The sequence below is a fragment of the Trachypithecus francoisi genome, unplaced genomic scaffold (assembly GCF_009764315.1).
Source record: "Trachypithecus francoisi isolate TF-2019V2 unplaced genomic scaffold, Tfra_2.0 Lachesis_group18, whole genome shotgun sequence".
Lineage (NCBI taxonomy): Eukaryota > Metazoa > Chordata > Mammalia > Primates > Cercopithecidae > Trachypithecus > Trachypithecus francoisi.
In genome coordinates this window covers 32,803,935-32,818,538 of record NW_022681463.1, presented here as the reverse complement: position 1 = coordinate 32,818,538, position 14,604 = coordinate 32,803,935, and positions in this window count along the sequence as shown.

Sequence of the window (14,604 nt, the reverse complement as noted above, 5' to 3'; positions counted from 1 at the left end):
TCCACCATGATTTACATATTCTTAAGATAAACAATAACTCTTCTTCAGTAAGATAACTTGACAGCACCATTTGTCACACATAGTTTTTTTCTAAACTCATTTAGTTGTTGGAGTGCCCATCTATGTTAGTTCTTCGGCTTTATGCAGAGGAAAATAAACTTCTCGTATTATTTTATGACAAGTTAGTAGTTTTGCCATGTGGAGTGAGTTGCCAGCTGAAGTTATGCTCTTACCCTCCAACGGAAACTTGGAGATAAGGACACTGTCTTACTTGATGTTTCTATATCAAAGAGATGGTTCCTGGGCCTTTGAGAAAAACAGTCAAGCATCTTAAAGCTGCAATAGGTTTATTTAGCTGTTGAAAAAAATTTACATATACTTCAAACAGACAAGGAAAAAGCTTAAAACTACAAATGTTTACAGGAAATGCTCTAAGAACAGGGATGGGTGAAAGTATCTTCTCTGACTTTGAAGAAGAAAGATTAAGCCTTTATTTTTTATTTGTATTTGCCCTTACAATCTCCTTCCTGTGTCATCACAGAATGATGATGGTACAATTTTCTAACTGTTTCTACCTTTTGGGGTGACAGTTGCAGTAGTCTAGATACACAGTAAGTCCATAGTAAAATAGAAAAGCAATTATCACAATTATGATAGAATAACAGAATTGCTATTTTTTAAGTCAGCACATTATTTACATTAGAGAGAAAACTTTTGAATTTACCATACCAAAAAACCCAACAAATCATAATCTTAGCAATGCATAAAATGTTTTTGTCAAATATTAATTTGTCATGATTGTATTGTTTAAATTTTAAATAATTAGCAATCTAAATCTTATTGCTAGTTTTACATAAATCCTTACTCAATCCAAGCCTAAACAGGATCTGAAATTCTGGAGGCCTATGACCTTTAATAAAGAGTTTTACTTGCAAGGCCTAAAGAACGTCTCCTGAGTGTTAGTCAATCACATATTACATCAGCATGACAATTTAAGCCCTTTAGTAATTGGTCTTTTTAAGTAATTTTGCCCAGCTGTGAAATGCCAGACATCCTGGCAGGCATCCAGTATCAAAGTCTTATAATAAAACACCCATTGAAAGGTACCAATTGAACTTTTGATGTTTAATGCATATAGCTCTAATTGTTTTAAGTCTGGAAGACACATCTGCCTTTGATCTCTATTGTATGATATTGTATGGCATGACATCGTAGTGTAGTGTAGCACAGTGTAGTGTAGTGTTGTGTTGTGCAGTGTGTTTACATTGGGACTAAATATATAATTACACCATTAAAACAGTTAAAAGTTTTGTGAATAACGAGCATCCACCTCTGTTTATCTACCTATACTGAGACAGGAGAGAATTTGGGTCCCAAAGCTCTTTGAACAAGATAAGACCTGTCTTATACTCTATATATTGTAGAGACTACAGGAAAACCTCCCCTTAACTATCTAATGATTCACTGAAAAATCAACTGACAAAAGGCAGATTAATAAAAGGGAAGACATATAAAGACAAGGTGGGGAGGGATCACAGAATGATTACCACAACCCCTCAAAGGGGATGCAGAAATTTACACAATCTTGAGGTTACAGAAAGATGAGAGTTTACCTCATGACAAAACAGATTATGGGAAGGGGAGAAAGATGTGACCTGGCTGGAAAAGTTAGTCTTTTAATGTCAATGAAACCTCTCTGATGGCAGCCCTCAGAGACAATAGATGGTCAATGGTTTTTCAGACCTTTAGAAGTGTGAGACTCTCAGTTAATATTCCTAAATTCAGACAAAGGAATACCTGGCTACATCAATCAGATTTTCACTACAGATGCAAATCTACCCCACAAAATACAGGTTTTTAGCTATTCTTATATTTCCAGCCAATATGAATAACTATCTTAAACTATGTCAAGAAAATAATATATTTCGTGATAAAATATTTTTGTTTCTTTCACTTAATTAGCAGATTTCTACTTGTCTATTACCCATATTTATGTCTTTTTTTTTCCACACAAGTCTTCCAATCAAACCAGTTACCAAATATTTTTGTATCAAATTTAGGGCTTGAGTGCCTAATGCATATCAATTACTTTTACTTTATTATCAAATGTAACAATGGAGATGGTTCCTACTTTTACTCTGTGGATAATCAGAATTTTTAAGTTGTTAAAATATGCCCCTGGCCAGCAGACAAAATGGACTCCCCAAGTGTATCAGCCCATTCTCTCATTGTTATAAAGAAATAACTGAGACTCACAAGTCTACAGACTGCACAGAAAGCATAGCAGCTTCTTCTGGAGAGGCCTCAGGAAACTTATAATCATGGCAGAAGATGAAGAAGAAGCAGGCATGTCTTACATGGGCAGAGCAGAAGAAAGAAAGAGATGGGGGAGGTGCCACACACTTTTAAACAACCAGATCTCATGAGAACTCACTCATTTTGCTGGGGTGGTGGTGCTAAATCATTCATGAAAACTCCACCCCAAGGCAGGGACAAGATGGCTGACTAGAAGCTGTGGTGCTCTGAGGATCCCATGGTAAAGATCCAAAATAGTGTGCCAATCCTACACCAACAACGGAGGTATCCAGGTTCTGTCATCAGGACTGACTAGGTGGCTAGTGTAACCCAGGGAGAGGAAAGAAGATCAGTGTAGTGCAGCAGCCCACCTGAGAGCCATACGGGGCAGGGGAGCCCCAGCCTGCAGCCAAAGGAGGCGGTACGTGAGTGTGCTACCCAGCCTGGGAACCTATGCTTTTCCCAAGGAACTGTGCAACCCATGAATCAGAAGAAGACACTCATGGGCCTATGCCACTGGTGCTTTGGGTTTCCACCATGGAGCTGTGCAGATTCTCATTCAGCTAGAATTGGCCTAAGCGGGCAGAGTTCCCAGAAGGGATGGCCATCACCACTGCAGTAGCTGCCTGCTGTCTAAGCCAGCTGAGTTCCTTGTGGGAAGGGCAGAAGCCAACAGTGCCGCTGCAGGGCCTCCTTGCAGGAATTCCACCTCCAGCCAGGGACTCAGGGACAGAACTCTGATCGTCCTGGGCCTGAGCCCCTATGGGGAAGTGTGGTTGGAGTCTCTGTGAACCAGCAGACTTAGTCTTTCCTTTTGCTAGCTCTGAGGAATGTAGGAAGCCAAGGCAAGTGGGTTCCCCTTAGTGGTGCATACCCCTCCACTGAATACAGCCACAGTGTTTCATTAAATGGGTCCTTCTTCCCATGTCAGCCATCTAGGTGAGACCCTCCAACAGGGCTTGTCAGACATCCTATACAGAAGCTTTCTTACTGGCATCAGGTTTGTGTCCCTTGAGGTAAGAGATCCCAGAGGAAGGAGCAGGCACCTATCTTTGCTGTTCTTGACATCTCCAGGTGCAGGAGGAAACCAGTTGAATAGGACATGAAGGAAACCTCCAGCAAACTGCAGCAGTTCTGCAGAAGAGGGACCTGACTATTCGAAGAAAAATAAACAAACAGGAAGCAACAACAACAACAACAAAATGTCCCCACAAAGACCTCATCCAAGGGTCAGCAGCCTCAAAAATCAAAACTAAGCCTCAAAAATCAAAACTAGACAAACCCATGAAGATGAGACAGAATTAATGAAAAAAATAACACTGAAAATCCAAAAGGCCAGAGTGCTTCTTATTCTCCAAATGATTGTAACATCTCTCCAACAAGAGCACAGACTGGATAGAGGATGAAACGGATAAATTCACAGAAGTAGGTTTTAGGAGGTAGGTAATAACAAACTTCACTGAAGTAAAGGAGCATGTTCTAACCCAATGCAAAGAAGCTAAGAACCTTGATAAAAGGTTAGAGGACCTGCTAACTAGAATAACCAGTTTAGAGAGAAACACAAATGACCTCAGGGAGCTGAAAAACACAGCATAAAACTTCATGAAGCATACACAAGTATCAATATCTGAATCAATCAAGTGGAAGAAAGAATATAAGAGATGGAAGACTATCTTGCTGAAATAAGGCAGGCAGACAAGATTAGAGAAAAAAGAATGGAAAGGAATGAACAAAACCTCTGAGAAATATGGGACTACATAAAAAGACCAAACCTATGACTGATTGGAGTACCTGAAAGAGACAGGGAGAATGGAAACAAGTTAGAAAATGCACTTCAGAATATTATCCAGGAGAACTTCCCAAACCTAGCAGGAGAGAATAACACTAAAATTCAGGAAATTTAGAGAACCCCGCTAAGATATTCCATGAGAAGCTCAAGCCTGAGACTCATAATCATCAGATTCTCCAAGGTCAAAATGGAGGAAAAAAATGTTAGAGGCAGCCAGAGAAAAAGACTGCATCACCTACAAAAGGAAGCCCATCAGACTTAACAGTAGATCTTTCAGAAGAAACCCTACAAGCCAGAAGAGAGTGGAAGCCAATGTTCAACATTCTTAAAGAAAAGACTTTTCAACCCAGAATTTCATATCCAGTCAAACTGAGTCATAAGTGAAGGAGAAATAAAATCCTTTTGAGACAAGTAAATGCTGTGGGAATTCATAACCAACAGGCCTACCTTGCAATAATTCCTGAAGAAAGCACTAAATATGGGAAGGAAAGACCAGTACCAGTCACTGCAAAACACACCAAAATATAAAGACACTATGAAGAAACAGCATCAACTAGTGTGCAAACTAACCAACTAGCATCATGATGACAGGATCAAATTCCCATATAACAATATTAACCTTAAATCTAAATGGGATAAATGCTCCAAATAAAAGACACACACTGGCAAATTAGATAGAGTCAAGACCCACCAGTGTGCTGTTTTCAAGAGACCCATCTCACATGCAAAGACACACAGGCTCAAAATAAAGGGATGGAGGAAATTTTACGAAGCAAATTGAAAGCAGAAAAAAGCAGGCTTTGCAATCCTAGTCTCTGACAAAATGGACTTTAAACCAACAAAGATCAAAAAAGACAAAGAAGAGTATAACATAATGGTAAAGGGATCATTTTAATAAGAAGAGCTAACTATCTTAAATATATATGCACCCAACACTGGAGCATACAGATTCATAAAACAAGTTCTTAGAGACCTACAAGAGATTTAGACTCTCACAAAATAATAGTGGGAGACTTTAACACCCTACTGTCAATATTGGACAGATCAATGAGAGAGAAAATTAACAAGGATATTCAGGACTCGAACTCAGCTCTGGATCACATGGACCTATAGATAGCTACAGAACTCTCCACCTCAAAACAACAGAAAACATATTCTTCTCTGTGTCACATGGCACTTATTCTAAAGTCAACCACATAACTGGAAATAAAACACTCCTCAGCAAATGCAAAGAACTGAAATCATAACAAACAGTCTCACAGACCAGAGAACAATCAAATTAGAACTCAGGACTAAGAAATTAACTCAAAACCACACAACTACATGGAAATTGAACAAGCTGCTCCTGAATTACTTCTGGGTAAATGATAAAATTAAGGCAGAAATCAAGAAGTTCTTTGAAACAAATAAAAACAAAAAGACAATGTACCAAAATCTCTGGGACAGAGCTAAAGCAGTGATAAGAGGGATAAGAGGGAAATTTATAGCACTAATTCCCACATCAGAAAGCTAGAAAGATCTCAAATCAACCCCCTAACATCACAATTAAAAGACCTAGAGAAGTAAGAGCAAACAATTCCAAAAGCATAAGACAAGAAATAACTAAGATCAGACCAGAACTGATGGAGACAGAAACATGAAAAACCTCTCAAAAAAATCAATGAATTCAGGAGCTTTTTTTTTTTTAAGATTAACAAAATTTATAGACCACTAGCTAGATTAAGAAAGAAGAAAAAGGAGAAGATCAAATAGACACCCAATAAAAAATGTTAAAGGGGATATCACCACTGACCCCAAAGAAATGCAAACTATCATCAGATAATGCTGTAAACACCTCTACCCGAATAAACTAGAAAATCTACAAGAAATTGATAAATTCCTAGATACATACACCCTCCCAAGACTAAACCAGGAAGAAGCTGAATTCCTGAATAGATCAATAACAAATTCTAAAATTGAGGCAGGGATAAATAGCATACCAACCAATAAAGCCCCAGACCAGATGTATTCATAGCTGAATTCTACCAGAGGTACAAAAAGGAGATGGTACAATTTCTTCAGAAACTATTCCAAAAAATTGAAAAGGAGGGAGTCCTCCCTAACTCATTTTATGAGGCCAGCATCATCCTGATACCAAAGTGGGCAGACAAACACACACACACACACACACACACTTTAGGCCAATATCCCTGATGAACATTGACAAAAAAAAATCCGCAATAAAATATTCCCAAACCGAATCAAGCAGCACATCAAAAAGCTTATCCATCATATTCAAGTCATCTTCAACCCTGGGATGCAAGGCTTGTTCAACATATGCAAAAAAAAAAAAATGCAATTCATTCCATAAGCAGAACCAATGACAAAAACCAGATGATTATCTCAATAGATGCAGAAAAGACCTTTGATAAAATTCAACCTCACTTAATGTTAAAAACTCTCAATAAACTAAGTATTGATATAACCTATCTAAAAATAATAAGAGCTATTTATAACAAACTCACAGACTGAATGGGCAAAAGCTGGAAGCATTTCCTTTGACAACCAGCACAAGACAAGTATGACCTCTCTCATCACTCCTATTCAGCATACTATTAGAAGTTCTGACCAGGGTAATTAGGCAAGATAAATAAATAAAGAGTATTCAAATAGAAAGATAAGAAGTCAAATTGTCTCTCTTTGCAGTTGTCATGATCCTATATTTAGAAAACTCCATTGTCTCAGACCAAAAACTTTTTAAATTGATAGGCAATTTCAGCAAAGTCTCAGAATACACAATCAATGGGCAAAAATTACAAGCACTCCTATGAACCAATAATAGACAAGCAAGCGGAGAGTCAAATCATGAATGAACTCCCATCCACAATTGCTACAAAGAGAATAAAATTCCTAGGAATACAACCAACAAGGGAAGTGAAGGACCTCTTCAAGAACTGCAAACCACTGTTCAGAGAGGAAACAAATTAATGGAAAACCATTTCATCCTCAGGGATAGGAAGAATCAATATCATGAAAATGGCCAGACTGCCCACAGTAATTTATAGATTCAATGCTTTTTCCATCAAACTGCCATTGGCATTCTTCACAGAATTAGAAAAATATATGTTAAAATTTATATGGAACCAAAAATGAACCCTCATAGTCAAGACACTCCTAAGCAAAAAGAACAAAGCTGGAGTCATCACACTACCTGACTTCAAACTATACTATAAGCCTACAGTAACCAAAACAGCATGGTAGTAGTATGAAAACAGATACATAGACCAATGGAACAGAATAGAGACCTCAGAAATAAGACCACACGTCTACAACCATCTGATCTTCAACAACTCTGACAAAAACAAGCAATGTGGAAAGCATTCCCTATTTAATAAATAGTTCTGGGAAAAGTGGCTAGCCATATGCAGAAAACTAAAATTGGACCCCTTTGTTACACCTTATACAAAAATTAACTCAAGATGGATTAAAGAATTAAATGTAGAACCCCAAACCATAAAAACCCTAGAAGAAACCCCAAGACATAGGCATGGGTCAAGAATTAATAAGGAAATCACCAAAAGCAATTACAACAAAAGCTAAGATTGACAAATATGATCTCATTAAACAAAAGAGCTTCTGCACAGCCATAGAAACTGTCATCAGAGTGAACTGCCAACCGACAGAATGGGCGAAAATGTTTGCAATTTATCCATCTGACCAAAGTCTACTATCCAGAATTTACAAGGAACTTAAACAAATTTACAAAAAACAATCAACACCATCAAGAAACAGGCAAAGGATGTGAACAGACTCTTCTCAAAAGAAGATGTTTATGTGGCCAACAAACATATGAAAAAAAAGCTCATCATCACTGATCATTAGAGAAATGTAAATCAAAACCACAATGAGATACCATCTCATGCCATTCAGAATGGCAATTATGGAAAAGTCAAGCAACAACAGATACTGGAGAGGCTGTGAGAAATAAGAATGCTTTTACACTGTTGGTGGGAATATAAATTAGTTCAACCATTCTGGAAAGTGGTGTGACAATTCCTCAAGAATTTATAACCAGTAATACCATTTGACCCAGCAATCTCATTCCTGGGTATATATCCCCCAAAATATAAATTATTCTATTATAAAGATATATGCACATGCATGTTTATTGCAGCACTCTTCACAATAGCAAAACATGGAGTCATCACAAATGGTCATCAATGATAAACTGGATCAAGGAAATGTGGTATGTATATACACTATGGAATACTATGCAGCCATAAAAATATATGAGATCATGTTATTTGCAGGAACATGGATGAAGCTGGTAGCCATCATCCTGAGCAAACTAACACAAGAACAGAAAACAAAACACTACATGTTCTCATTCATAACTGAATATTGAACAATGAGAACACATGGACACAGGCAAGGGAACAACATACATCAGGGTCTATCGGGGGTGGCAGGGGAGAAAGAGCATCAGAACAAATAGCTAGTGCATATGGGGCTTAAAACTTAGGTGACAGATTGATAGGTGCAGCAAACCACAATGGCACATGTATATCTATGTAACAAACCTGCACATTCTGCACATGTATCCTGGAACTTACAGTAAATAAATAAATAAATAAATAAACAAACAAACCAATAAAAATAACTCCACCCCCATGATCCAAGCACCTTCCTGGAACTTATAGTAAAATAAATAAATAAATAAATAAAAAATAAATAAATTCTACTCCCATGATCCAAGCACCTCCCATCATGACACACCTCCAACAATGGGGATTACAATTAGACAAGATTTGGGTGGGGACACAGATCCAAACTATATCACCAAGGCTACCTGGGGTTTTCAAAGATCAACAGAATTAGGCAGCCATGTTTGATGAGGGAGTGATCATGTGCTCTGTTTTCTCAGAAAGAGGTTAAAACTGTCCCAAAGAAAATTTTTAAAAATGAATTAAGGGTCAATAAAATGAAATTTAAGTGGGTTTGCAGGGTAATCAGCAACAATCCTTAAGCCAACTTTCCCTTTGGCCCACTTGCTTAAGGTTGATCAATAATTAGTACCTGACATGGTTTGGCTATGTCCCCACTCAAATCTCATTTTGAATAGTAAATCTCATAATTCCTACATGTCCTGGGAGGAACACAGTAGGAGGTAATTGAATCATGGGGGTTGGGGCAGGTCTTTCTTGCGCTGTTCTTGCAATAGTGAATAAGTTTCATGAGATTTGATTGTTTTAAAAAGAGGAGGTCACCTGCACAAACTCTCTCTTTGCCTGCCAACATCCACATAAAATGTGACTTGCTCCTCCTTCCTTTCTTCCATGATTGTGAGGCCTCCCCAGCCATGTGAAACTGTAACTCCATTAAACCTGTGTAAAAACTGGCTACGAAAATATTATCTGACCTACCTTGCTTGACTGTAGGTCATAAGATCCTCATTCCAGAGAAGGCCCTGCCCCACACCCAGAAGGGGTAAAATTAGCAGGGTGTAGGCTGGGCGCGGTGGCTCACGCCTGTAATCCCAGCACTTTGGGAGGCCGAGGCGGGTGGATCACGAGGTCAGGAGTTCAAGACCAGCCTGGCCAAGATGGTGAAACCCCATCTCTACAAAAAATACAAAAAAACTAGCCGGATGTGGTGGCACACACCTGTAATCCCAGCTACTCTGGAGGCTGAGGCAGAGAATTGCTTAAACCTGGAGGGGCAGAGGTTGTAGTGAGCCAAGATCATGCCACTGCACTCCAGCCTGGGCAACAGAGCAAGACTCCATCTCAAAAAAAAAAAAAAAATTAGCAGTGTGTGGAAATCACATTCTTCCATGGGTCAGCTTCTTACTAGGCCCTTTAGAACAGCTGGCACCAGTAGTTTTTTCATATACAGAACCTAAAGGAGGAACTCAACTACAATGCTTATCATCTCACAGTGCCTTAGATTTCATCCACATAAAAGAAAAGGAACAAAGAGCCTGTGACAGGGCTATGTTTTCCTGTGTACTGTATTAGTCCATTTTCATGCTGCTGACAAAGACATACCTGAAACTGGGCAATTAGAAAAAAAAAGAGGTTAAGTGGACTTAACAGTTTCACATGACTGGGAAGGCCTCACAATTATGGTGGAAGGCAAGGAAGAGCAAGTCACATCTTACATGGATGGCAGGAGGCAAAGAAAGAGTTTGTGCAGGGTGACTCCTCTTTTTAAAACCATCCGATCTTACATTTACTAAATAAAAGCATAAGACTTAGATACACAATAGTACATTTGCTGAATAAAAAATAAGACTTAGAGTATACAATAGTACATCTGCTGAATAAAAACATAAGACTTAGAGTACACAATAGTACATTCACTAAATAAAAACATGAGACTTAGAGTACACAATACTACATTTACTGAATAAAGCCATCAGATCTCATAAGACTTATTCACTATTGTGAGAAAAGCATAAGAAAGACCCATATCCATGATTCAATTACCCCCTACAACACATGGGAATTGTGGGGGTTACAATTCAGGCTTAGATTTGAGCGGGGACACAGCCAAACTATATTATGCATGTTCAGAGGAGTAAAGACAAGTCTAGATAGACAGGTCTCTCTGGGTTTCTCCACTCAGTCTATTAACATTGGATTAGACACTTTTGTCCAATCATATTTCTCCACATCTATCCATACTTTATTGAACATAAGCATACAGATGGACAATTTCCCCAGTATCTTTGGGCCTACAATCTGAAGGCTCTCATGTATACGTGTTAAATAAAATTGTATGCTTTTTCTCCTATTAATCTGTCTTTTCCAAGCTGAATTTTCAGTGAAATTTCAGAGGGCCAAGAGTTCTCCTTGGCCTCTACATAAGCATAATAATAGTCTGGTAATTTTGAAATTGCTTTTTAATTCAGATAACTTTGTTGATGACACAGCATCAGTAACCAAATAAACTATGATACAATAAAAATTGTGTTAGGTAACTGCCATAGTCCATTCAAATTTCTATTAGCATCCTATATAATCCATTTCTCTATTTCCTGTTGTGAAACATATTTGAAAATGAATACAATTTTTTTTTGTATTTAAAGTGAAGTTTCTAAATTTGGCATCTGTCATGTTTTAATAGCTTTTGCAGTTCTATCAGGAAAATTACACCCTTTAGAAACTTCATCCTTCTGTCCTATGGGAGCTCTACAATGCATTGCTGATATCTGAGTAGGCAGTTGTAAAGTCTTTGACAAAACAGCTATCAATTTTTCTTTAGATATTTTAGTTCTCATGAAAAAATTCTGCACTTAAAAAATTTGCTCTATTGCATGACAGATGCTAAGTATATAAATATGGAGAGAGAGACAGAGAGAGAGTCTAAATCTCTGACCACAAAGAAATCAGAATATACCATCTGCTGCTGCTTCTTGATGTTTCTTGTTTACTACATTTAAGTAATTTTGAAATTTTTACACTCTAAACTAAACATCAGTTCTATTTATTGCTATTATTTTATAGTTGGTTATTATAGTTACATAACAATTCTCAAATATTACTAAATGCCTTTGTTATATATTCAGCAAGTTTATTTGTTGTAAAAGAGAAAATTTAAGCATTTGTTTAACACTAATAACTCAAAATGTAAAAATTGAGTGCCCTTTAAATGCAGGTTACCATAACAGACAAAGGGCACATGGGAAAGTGACACAATACTAAAAAACAAAACAAAACATAACACTGGAGATTGCAATTAAACTGTTCATTAATTTCCTGATTGATTCTCACAGATAAATAATTTTTCAAACTGTGAGTTCTCATCTTCAAAACAAAGGTAGTGGTATCTGTTTATCTAGTCTGAGTTGTAATAAGATAGTAAAGTGGATAGAGGAGAATGCCTAGGGCATGGAAATTAGACCTGTATACCAAAGTGCATGCAACTGCCAGATATGTCAAGCGATGTTATTACTAGAAGTTTTCTTCTTATAAAAACAATAAATTTCTCTTTATTACAAATAACTCAGTCTCAGATACTTTGTTACAGCAGCACAAAACAGAATGAAACAGAATTTTACAACACATTTGTAACACATAAGTGTAATAAATAGTAACAATTCTCCCATTCCATTTATCATTTCTCTTTTATTATTAACATTTTTATCCCTTCTTATTAATCTCATTTCCTTTTAGGCAAGAAATATGACAGAAGTCTCAGTATTCTTTAAACTTAACACAGAGTTTTCTGAACCTGTAGGATTTATTCCAATCAGGTCAAACATATTTTTGGGAGATCTGAATCAATCTTTAATTTGGAGTACATTTCTCATTAAATACTTTGTCATTTTCTTTATTAATCCTTATCTAATTACTATGCCTTGAGAGTTTCCACAGCATGTTTCCACTAAAAATAATAAAATAATATTCTATATGGATACCATAAAAAGACACATATTTTTTAGCTGTTTAATATTCAGCATAATTTGAAATATAGCCATGTAATTATTAAACATAGATAATCAAAGAACATCTTTACATATGTAATTACATCATTCATATATTTTGATTGTGGACAATTATAACAAATCTTTCAACATGCATGATTATATCATACAGTAGTTTATTACAGAAATATTAAAAGAGACTATCATTAAATATTTTAAATTCAGAAAATCTCACATCCTGGGAGAATTTACTATGAGCAGAAATAATGTATGTCAGGTCTCAATTATGATTAAGTTTTAATGTAAGCCATGGAAGCATTTTATGGTGACTAACATTTGGGTAAGATTTTCTACTGCAGTGAATCAACTTGACACACATTTAAGATGAGAGCCTCCCAAAAACAAATAAATGTGTTTATCATGACTGCCACATGTGCATTTCACTTAAAGGAGTAATGGAAAGAAAAAGAAAAAAAATACACAGGTCATTTGTTTCATAATCTTAGATTCATAAAATAAATTCTTGAAAGTCTAAATATTAGCATTTTTCTTGAAAATAAGACATAAATTAAGACATTTTAGTTACTGAGATGATATCTAAAGAAATTTTGTATATTGTATTATTAGCATAAATATATAAATCATATAAGTCCCTTACCATTTCCCTAGCCTATGTATGACAATTCCCTAAATAGCAATAATAGAAATCAGACATTAGATATGTAACTGCTGAGCCATTTTTATCCCAGACACAAGTCCAGTCCTGACTTACTCTAAACTTTACTTTTTTTTTTTTTTTTTTTTTTTTTTTTTTTTTTTTTTTGAGACGGAGTCTTGCTCTGTCGCCCGGTCTGGAGTGCAGTGGCCGGATCTCAGCTCACTGCAAGCTCCGCCTCCCGGGTTTACGCCATTCTCCTGCCTCAGCCTCCCGAGTAGCTGGGACCACAGGCGCCCGCCACCTCGCCCGGCTAGTTTTTTGTATTTTTAGTAGAGACGGGGTTTCACCATGTTAGCCAGGATGGTCTCGATCTCCTGACCTCGTGATCCGCCCGTCTCGGCCTCCCAAAGTGCTGGGATTACAGGCTTGAGCCACCGCGCCCGGCCCTAAACTTTACTTGACAAGACATAATAAAATACACTCTCAGGGTAATAAAAGTATGTCAGTTCCTAGTGATATATACATGTGATTAGAGAAACATTTTTTAATCAGTGTTTATATATGTAGTCTTATTAACAGCTTTAAAAAGTAAAACATGACCTTCATATAAACACAAAATTAATGCATCAAAGGTTTTATTTAACTCATTAATTAAACAGGATGCCAATAATATATTAAAACAGGTTTAAATGAGAATTTGACTTAAAGAGATATATGTTTTCTAAAGTTTCATTCACATTGCTATAGACAGAAATTATTTGCTTTGCAATAATCAACAAACATTTGCATAGGTTTTATTTTCTATTGCTTAAGATATTAATTGTACACCTGTATACAAAATCAGATTATTGCAGACAATCTACTAGACAACATTCAGCACTCTACATACAATATGCTGAATTAAAGAAGTAGCCTGAGTTTAGCAAGTCAAAAACTTTTATAATGGAAAATAAACTTGTCTGTCTCTTGTCCTAGAGTAAACACTATCTTTATTATACTGAAAAGCATAAGAAATCTGTATCTCCCTAGCAGAACCTAATTCAAAACCTGATAGTAAAACATTGTGAGAATGCAATGTAAGGTCTTGATTTTTTTAGGACAGAGTCCCCAACTCACAGGCCATGGACCGCTACTCACAGGCCACACTATATGGCCTGTTAGAAACTGGGCGCACAGCAGGAGGTGAGCCGTGGGCAAGCTAGCCATGAAAACCTCATCTATATTTAGAGCCGCTCCCCATCACTAGCATTACCACTTGAGCTCACTTCCTGTCAGATCAGCAGAGGCATTAGATTCTCATAGGAGCATGAACCCTGATGTGAACTGTGGGGATCCAGGTTGTGCATGCCTTATGAGAACCCAGTGCCTGATGACCTGTCACTGTCTCCCATCACCTCCAGATGGGACCATCTGGTTGCTGAAAAACAAACTCAGGCTTCCACTGATTCTACATTA